Source organism: Muscardinus avellanarius, assembly GCF_963383645.1.
Source record: "Muscardinus avellanarius genome assembly, chromosome: 1".
Taxonomy (NCBI): Eukaryota; Metazoa; Chordata; class Mammalia; order Rodentia; family Gliridae; genus Muscardinus; species Muscardinus avellanarius.
In genome coordinates this window covers 224145683-224153816 of record NC_137786.1, presented here as the reverse complement: position 1 = coordinate 224153816, position 8134 = coordinate 224145683, and positions in this window count along the sequence as shown.

The following is an 8134-nucleotide window of genomic DNA, read 5'->3' as shown; positions in this document are numbered from 1 at the left end:
GTTGTGGAGGGCCTCACTTAAGTAGTTGAGGCTGTCCGCAAACCGCAATCCTCCGGTCTCAGCCTCCTGCATGCTGGGATCACAAGCGGGTGCCACCATGCCCAGCTTGGGGTCTACTTCTAAGTCCACTATTTATGGGCTGCTAGATCTTGAAAAAGTAGACTAGATTAACTGTTCCCCAAGGCTTCATTTTGTTCACTTTAGAAGGGGACTAATAATGGTGCGGTGCTATTGTATATTACGTAAATTTTATTATACAAATTTGAAAGACTGCAAATTGCAAATCTCCCCAAATTTCAAAAAGATCATCAAAGGTTGCATAATTTCAAAACTGGTGGGCTGAGGGGGGCTGTAAACGATGCTTACAATTGCTGATGACATGCCACTTGCCTGAGCAGCAGTGAATGGCTTCCATCAGGGCTCCTGTGAGATGAGTTGAGTTGTTGGTGGTACACATCATAGCTTCTGACAGTGACATTGATGACTAATGTGCCATGACTCAAACATTCAGCATTATCATTCAAAACATTTTCCATGTCCTTGCATGAGGTTATTTCAGAGTTCATTAAGTGATGGCATTAGTGCCAAAAGCACTCTCCAAAATCAATAACTTTGTAATGGAGGTGGATATGATAAAATACCATGGAGAAGTCCAAATATCTAGCATGACATGCCAAGCAAGTAATTCAGGAGTGCGTCTCTGCAAAATAATAGTACATTCAGGGCGGAGTGTGCGTGTGTGTGTGTGTGTGTGTGTGTGTGTGTGTGTATTACTAAGGACTGAACCAGGGGCATCTACCTCTGAGCTATGCTCCCAGACCTATTATATTCTCTATTTTGAAACAAGGTCTCACGAAGGACAGGCATGGTGGTGCACGCTTGTAATCCCCACGCTTGGGAGGTGGAGACAGGAGGATGGTGTTGGTTCAGAGCCAGCCTCGCTGGCTTAAGAGACCCTGTTTCCAAATAAAAAATATAAAATAGGTCTGGGAGTATAGCCTGGAGGTAGAAGGGCTTCCAGGAACCCCAGTACCACAAAAAAAAAAAAACAACAAAAAATAAAAAATAAAAAATAAAAATAAAAAAATAAATAAATGAAACAAGGTCTAAGTTGGAAGGCTTCACTAAGTAGCTGAGGCTGGCCACAAACCTGCAATCCTCCTGTCTCAGCCTCCTAAGTACTGGGATTACAAGTGTATACCACCATACCTGGCTCATGTTTAGAGTTTAGTAAATAAAATACGTTGCTCAAGCCTGTGATCCCAGTACTTTGGAGGCTGAAACAGGAGGATCGCAGGTTCGTAGCCAGCCTCAGCAAGTAGTGAGGCTCATCAACTTAGTGAGATCTTATTTCAAAAATAAAAACAAAATAGGACTGGGGGTATAGCCCAGAGGTAGAATGCCCTTGGGTTCCATCCCCAGTACCACTAGATAAATAAATCTCTATATGGGATAGCTTAAGAATCTAGACTAGGCCGGGCGTGGTGGCACACGCTTGTAATCCCCGCGCTTGGGAGGCAGAGACAGGAGGATCGCACAGGTTAAAAGCCAGCCATGCTGGCTTAAGAGACGCTGTTTCCAAATAAAATATAAAATAGGTCTGGGAGTGTAGCCAGGAGGTAGATGGGTTCTATCCCCAGTACCACCAAAAAAAAAAAAAAAAAAAGAGAGAGAGAGAAAAAAAGAAAAAAATAATCTAGACCAGTGCTCTCTTCAGCTGCACATAGTTAAAACTGGAACTATTGCTGGGCGTGGTGGCGCACGGTTGTAATCCCAGCATTCGGGAGGCTGAGACCCGAGGATCGTGGTTCGCGGACAGCCTCAGCTACTTAATGAGGCCCTCTGCAACTTAGTGAGACCCTGTTTCAAAATAAAAGAATAAAAAAAAGGGGCAGGGGGTGTAGCTTGGAGGTCAAATGCTCCTGGGTTCCATCCCCAAACCCGCAAAAAAAAAAAAAAAAAAAAAAAAAAAGCTAAAACTGGAACTATATATATAGGACAAATTAGCATGCCTTTTAAGGATAGCTTGTAAATAAATTTTTGAAGCATTCCGTATTGGGGGGGGGGGAAGAGAGAGAGAGAGGAGAGAGGAGAGGGAGGGGGAGAGGGAGGGGGAGAGAAAGAGCAATGCCCATTAGGCTACGCAGGACAAAGCTTCAAGAGCGCCTTCATGTGTCAAACAGGCAAACTGCACCACAACCGTCATCTTTCAGGATGTGGGGGTTTAGTTTGGTTTGGTGCTGGGGACTGAATCCAAGGGCATTCTACTTTTGAACTACGCTCTCGGCCCCCACCCCGCCCCCATCTTAGCAGTACCCTGTTTCAAAATAAAAAGTAAGAAGAGAGTCTTGCCAAGATGTTGAGGGTCTTGCTAAATTGCCGAGGCTGGCCTCAAATCTGCAATCCTCCCGTCTCGGGTTCCCGAGTCCTGGAATTACAGCTGGGGGGCCCCATTCGCAGCTTCGGGTTCTTTCTTAGAACTTCACACGGGGGTGCAGACCTGGGCCAGGTTTCGCTGACGTATGACGCTTTGCCAAGTCCAGGGTGGGAACGCGGGGTGAGGGTCTCAGGGGCCTATGTCTGAGTGTTCCACCGGATTCTTAAAAAACCCCTAGATACAGCAGCAACTTGAAGGGAGAAGTTGCTAACAGTTTCTTTACAAATATGTAAGACCCCCTTAGATACATTAGAAATCTGGTCGGAATTAGTCAAGCTTCAGATTCACACCTTTTGAAGAGTGTTCATTTTATCATACTAAACACTGAGCCCAGGGGTGTCCTACCGCTGAGTTCCATTCCTACCCCTCCTCCTTTCCCTCCCTTTTCTCCCTGTCATCTTTCCTTCTTTCTTGTTTTACTGGGAATTGAAGCAAGGAGAGTTATACCTGTAAACTATACCCCCAGTCCTTTTTAAAAAAAATTTTTTTCCAGGTCTGGGGATGGAACCCAGGGGCATTCGACCTCCGAGCTACACCCCCTGCCCTATTTTTTATTCTTTATTTTGAAACAGGGTCTCACTGAGTTGCAAAGGGCCTCACTAAGTAGCTGAGGCTGTCCCCGAATCGCAATCCTCCGGTCTCAGCCTCCCGAATGCTGGGATTACAAGCATGCGCCACCACGCCTGGCCCCTTTTTAAAAATATTTAAAATTTTACGACAGGACCTAGTTAGATTGTTGAGTCTCACTAAATTTGAGGCTGGCCTCAAACCGGCGATCTCCTGTCTCAGCTTCCCAAGTACTGGGATTCTAGACGTGAGCCACCACGCCTGGCTCACTTCCTGCTTCTTGACTTGGCTTGTTCACACCTCAGCGTGGCCCTGAGCACCATCTTCATCGTATCCCTGATCTCCCCACCGAGCGGGAGCTTCCTGTTGGAAGGGGCTTTGCTGTCAGTGGTTCCTCATCTGAGAGTCAGGGTGGGACCAGCCCAGGCAGGAATCTGGTTGGTGTCTTTTCGAGCCGCTTGAGAGATTGACTTTGGGGAGACTGAGAAGGAAAAGAGCGGTGGTTAAATACGTGCATCGATTTAACTGGGCCAAAGGATGTCCGAATAGCTGGGAGCCGGGCGTGGTGGCGCACGCTTGCAATCTCAGCACTAGGGAGGCTGAGACCCGAGGATCGCGGTTCGCAGACAGCCTCAGCTACTTAGTGAGGTCCTTTGCGACTTAGTGAGACCCTGTTTCAAAATAAAGAATGAAAGATAGGGCAGGGGGTGTAACTCTGAGGTCGAATGCCCCTGGGTCCCATCCCCAGACCCACACACACACAAAAAAAAGTTGGGAAAACATCACTTCTGGGTGTATCTGTGATTGTAAGCAGTGTTTTGCTTGTTAGTCCTGGAGATTGAACCTGGGTGCTGATAAGTTGGGTCCTGTACTCGTGTGACTTTGTGTCACATGACCTCTCAGGGCAAGGGAGGGGCCGGAACCCCCTCGAGAATTGGGCATTCCCGCGAGTAAACCCCCATCTCGCGAGATGCATGCCTTGAAAAGGAGAACCCGCGTCCTCTAGCTTTGGACAGGCGCGCGGGCCTCACCGTGCCTCGCCCTGATCCCCGGGAGAGCCATGCCATTAAAACTTTACATGCCACGTGTACCAGACCTCTCTTGTGTTTTTCACACTCCGCCGTACTCACTTATTTTTTATTTTACTCACATTATTTTTTATTTTACTTAACATTTGGTGCTGAACCGGGAGAACTCTTGGGTCCCTCCCTTTTATTTTTCTTTTTTCTATTTTTATTTTTACTCTCTTTTTGAGCCCCGGACTCTCCGACCCGCCAGCAGCTCGACTGTGAGGTCCCACACCAGCGCTCCGCTTGCAGGCGTTGCTCCCGCCACTGCCGCAGCTGCCGCCCCGTGCCTGCCCGGACCGTAAGCCTTCTTCCCCAGCCCCGCGCTCCCCGGGAGAGCCGGTGGCCTTCTTCCCGCCCCGGGCTCTGCTGAGACTCCGTGGCCATCTTTCCGGCCCCGCGCTCTGCTGAGAGCTCGTGACCATCTTTTTGGCCCCGTGCTCTGCTGGGAGCCGGTGGCCATCTTTCTAATCCCGTGCTCTGCTGAGAGTCCGCGGCCACCTTCCCATCCCTGTGCTCTGCTGAGAGCTGGTGGCCATCTTTCTGATCCTGTGCTCTGCTGAGAGTCCGCAGCCATCCTTCCGGCCCTGCGCTCTGCTGAGAGCCGGTGGCCATCTTTTCCTGCCCACGTGCTCTCTTCCGGAGCGCCGACGGCCATCTTCCACTGCCACCATAGCCGCGGCCACCACCGCCGGGGCGTGCAGGCTCCGCCGGCCGCTAGGCTGCCAGTTCCACCCGCCCCGAGCCAGGCTCCTTGGGTGATGCTGGCGCCTGCTCTGCCCGCCGACCGCCTGTGCGGGCCAGGACCTCTGCTGCCGCTTGGACCTCCTAAAACCGCCGTTCCAGCTCGGCGCTCCGGTCACCGCCGGGACCTCTGTCCGGTTTGCCCCGCCCGCCCTGAGCCAGGCTCATTGGGCGGCGCACAGCCGGCTTCGGTGTCCACCACAGTCACCCGCGCCAGGCGTAGCTGTACTCGCTGCTGCTGCTCCGTTCCGCCCGCCCGAGCCAGGCTCACTGGTGGTGCTCCTTGGGGCCCTGCCTCAGCATCTGCCACATGCCTGGAAGCCATTTTGTCTCCACGCTGCAAACCCAGCAAGCCATGCCGCCTGCGTGCCACCGTTTGATCCTGCCTGCGCCAGCTGCCAGCGCTGCCCACACCAGCCACCGGCATCCGCGCGCCCCGGCTCCACCGCGCCCCCAGCAGCTTCTCAGCGCTTCTGTCACAGCCAGCGCTGGCTGGCAACTGCCTCCTTCCCTTGGTTAGCGGGTTCCGGACTTGGGTCTTCCGGTCCACTGGGACCCCAAAATCCAAGCTCTTGATGACCCATTGTCCCTGGTCCACTAGGACCACCCTCCGGATGACCAGGTCATCCTCCGGTTTTGAGAAGGAATGAAGACGTTCTTCCCTATCTCTTAACCTCCATTTCTGAACGATTGGGCAGGGAAATTGGGGACGCCCATTTCCTGTTCTTCATTTCCGCCCGCGAACCAATTATGGGGAGTCGAACCTTTATACTAGCAGATGCCCTGAGCGCCTGTCTGTCTTGATATGAGTTGGGAAATGGGTTGCGGTGGCCCAGGAACAGTTAGGAACTTTTCTAAGCCGTCTGGTATCCCTCCAAATGCTCTCCCCCATCAGCTGCCATTTATTTTCCCGCCAGCTGCCATTTTGTGATGGCGCGCAGTCGCTGCCTGGTGACATCACAGTCGCCATCTTGGCCCTCACCAGACTGCAATTTTGTTGGGCGGCCGCCCGGCCGCTCCGCACAGTCCTAAATGCACTTGGCTTCTGGCTCCCTTTCCGGCCCGCTTGGGCACGCCCTAGGTGCTGCGGGAAACGCCGGGGTCAGGCCAGGGTTGGGGCGACACCCTCTGTCTGCCCTTGGGGAGTCCGCCTTGCCATTCTTGCTGGACACCCGCCCCGGGACGCGCTCTTTGTGTGTGAGTATAGGTCCGTCGCAGCTGACAGAACCTTAACATGGCATCTAAAGTTTTAATTCCGGAGAGAAACAGGCAGAGATGGAGTGTACACTCCGACTTTGCCAAAAGGCAGATCCCTGGTAGCTGCCCTTCGGCTGGTGGTGGCGGCTCAGCCCTCTGGAGCGCCACCTAGGTGTGGAGGACTGCAACGACGACTACCTCCAGGAGCCTGCCTGAAGTGGGGTGAAGCCATGCCCACCAATCAGACTGTGCCTGGTGTGTGGCCAGGAGAGCCACTGGAACAGTGCCCTTGGAAAAGGGTGAGCCCCAGGTGCTTCAACACAGGGGGAGCACCTTTCCAGACCAGGCCCCGCCGCTGGCCCTACTCAGCCTGGCTGAAGACTGACAGCTCCTGGATCCCTCAACCTCCATCCTCCTTGCCAGCTCAGGGTAGCTCTCTAGGTAGTGAGTAAGCCAGTCTCCATTTTGGTCGCCTGCTCAATCTCACAATTTGTTTTTTTCTTTAATAGCCCTCGCCTGTTCAAGCCTCCTCAAGCGCACATCACTAAGCTGTCCAGGGTAACCTCCAATTCGCACTGCAGCTATGCACCCACCTGCACCCCCTTCTGGGGGACTGGACTCCTGACTCCTCCCGGCCTGGGGCCCCTGACGACGGCCCCCACTTGACAGCAGGAAGAAGCTAGAGGGTCCAATCGTCATCGCTTATCCCTATCATCAAAAGGCCGGGATGATAAGTTGGGTCCTGTACTCGTGTGACTTTGCGTCACATGACCTCTGGTTGGGGTGGAGCACGCCTGTCATCCCAGTACTGGAGAGGCTGAGTCAGGAGGATTGCAGGTTTGGGGCCAGCCTTAGCCACTAATGACACCTGGTTTCAAACTAAAAAAAATAAAATAGGGCTGCCGGGCGTGGTGGCGCACGCTTGTAATCCCCACGCTTGGGAGGCGGAGACAGGAGGATCGCGCAGGTTCGATGTCAGCCACGCTGGCGTAAGAGACCCTGTTTCCAAATAAAAATATAAAAAATAGGTCTGGGAGTATAGCCCAGAGGTAGCAGGGTTTCCAGGAACCCCAGTACCACCACCAATAAATAAATAAACAAACAAACAAAAATAGGGCTGAGAGGTGGAGCTCAGAGGTAGGGCGACCCTGGGTTCATTCCCCAGTATCACCAAAAAAAAAAAAAGATGGGGACTGGGGAAGGTGCTGTTCTGATCCTCTAGATTGAGGTAACTGAAACTCAGAAACTTCATGAATGAATGAATGAATGAATGAAAGCTGGGGGTATAACTCAGAGGTAGAAAGCCCCTGACTTCAATCCCCAGCACCACAAAACAGAATAAAATACAGGGCTAGGGGTGTAGGTCAGACGTAGAATGCCCCTGGGTTAAATCCCCAGTACCACACACACACGCATGCACGCACATACACACACACACAAAGAAATAATAAATGAAGCCGGGCGTGGTGGCGCACACTTGTAATCCCAGCATTTGGGAGGCTGAGACCGGAGGATCGCGGTTCGCAGACAGCCTCAGCTCCTTAGTGAGACCCTTTGCAACTCAGTGAGACCCGGTTTCAAAATAAAAAGAATAAAAAAATAGGGCAGGGGGTGTAGCTTGGAGGCCAAATGTCCCTGGGTTCCATTCCCCAACCCACAAAAATAAACAAATAAATAAAAATAAATGGTTAGGTTACTGTATTAAGGCACTAAACTTATTTGTAAACTCTGTGTGTATGTGTGTGTTACTGGGGTACTGGGGATTAGGTTCAGGGGCATTCTCTCTCTGAACTATACCCCCAGCTCTACTATATATTTGCTTTTGAAACAAGGTCTCTCTCTAGGTTGATGAAAGCCTCACTACTTGCTGAGGCTGTCCTGTAACCTGCAATCCTCCTGTCTCAGCCTCCCAACTACTGGGATTACAAGCGTGGGCCACTACGCCCAGCAAGGCACTAAGTTTAGAATGACTTGTTACACAGCAATAGCTGGCTGATACAGCTCTTGTACTCAGACTGAGGTAGCCGATAGACAAAGGCAAACGAGAGAAGTCCTGGTCTACCAGTTTTTATTTGTAGAAGTGGTGAACTTGAACCAGAGATGGCTGCAGACAGTGGCTTGG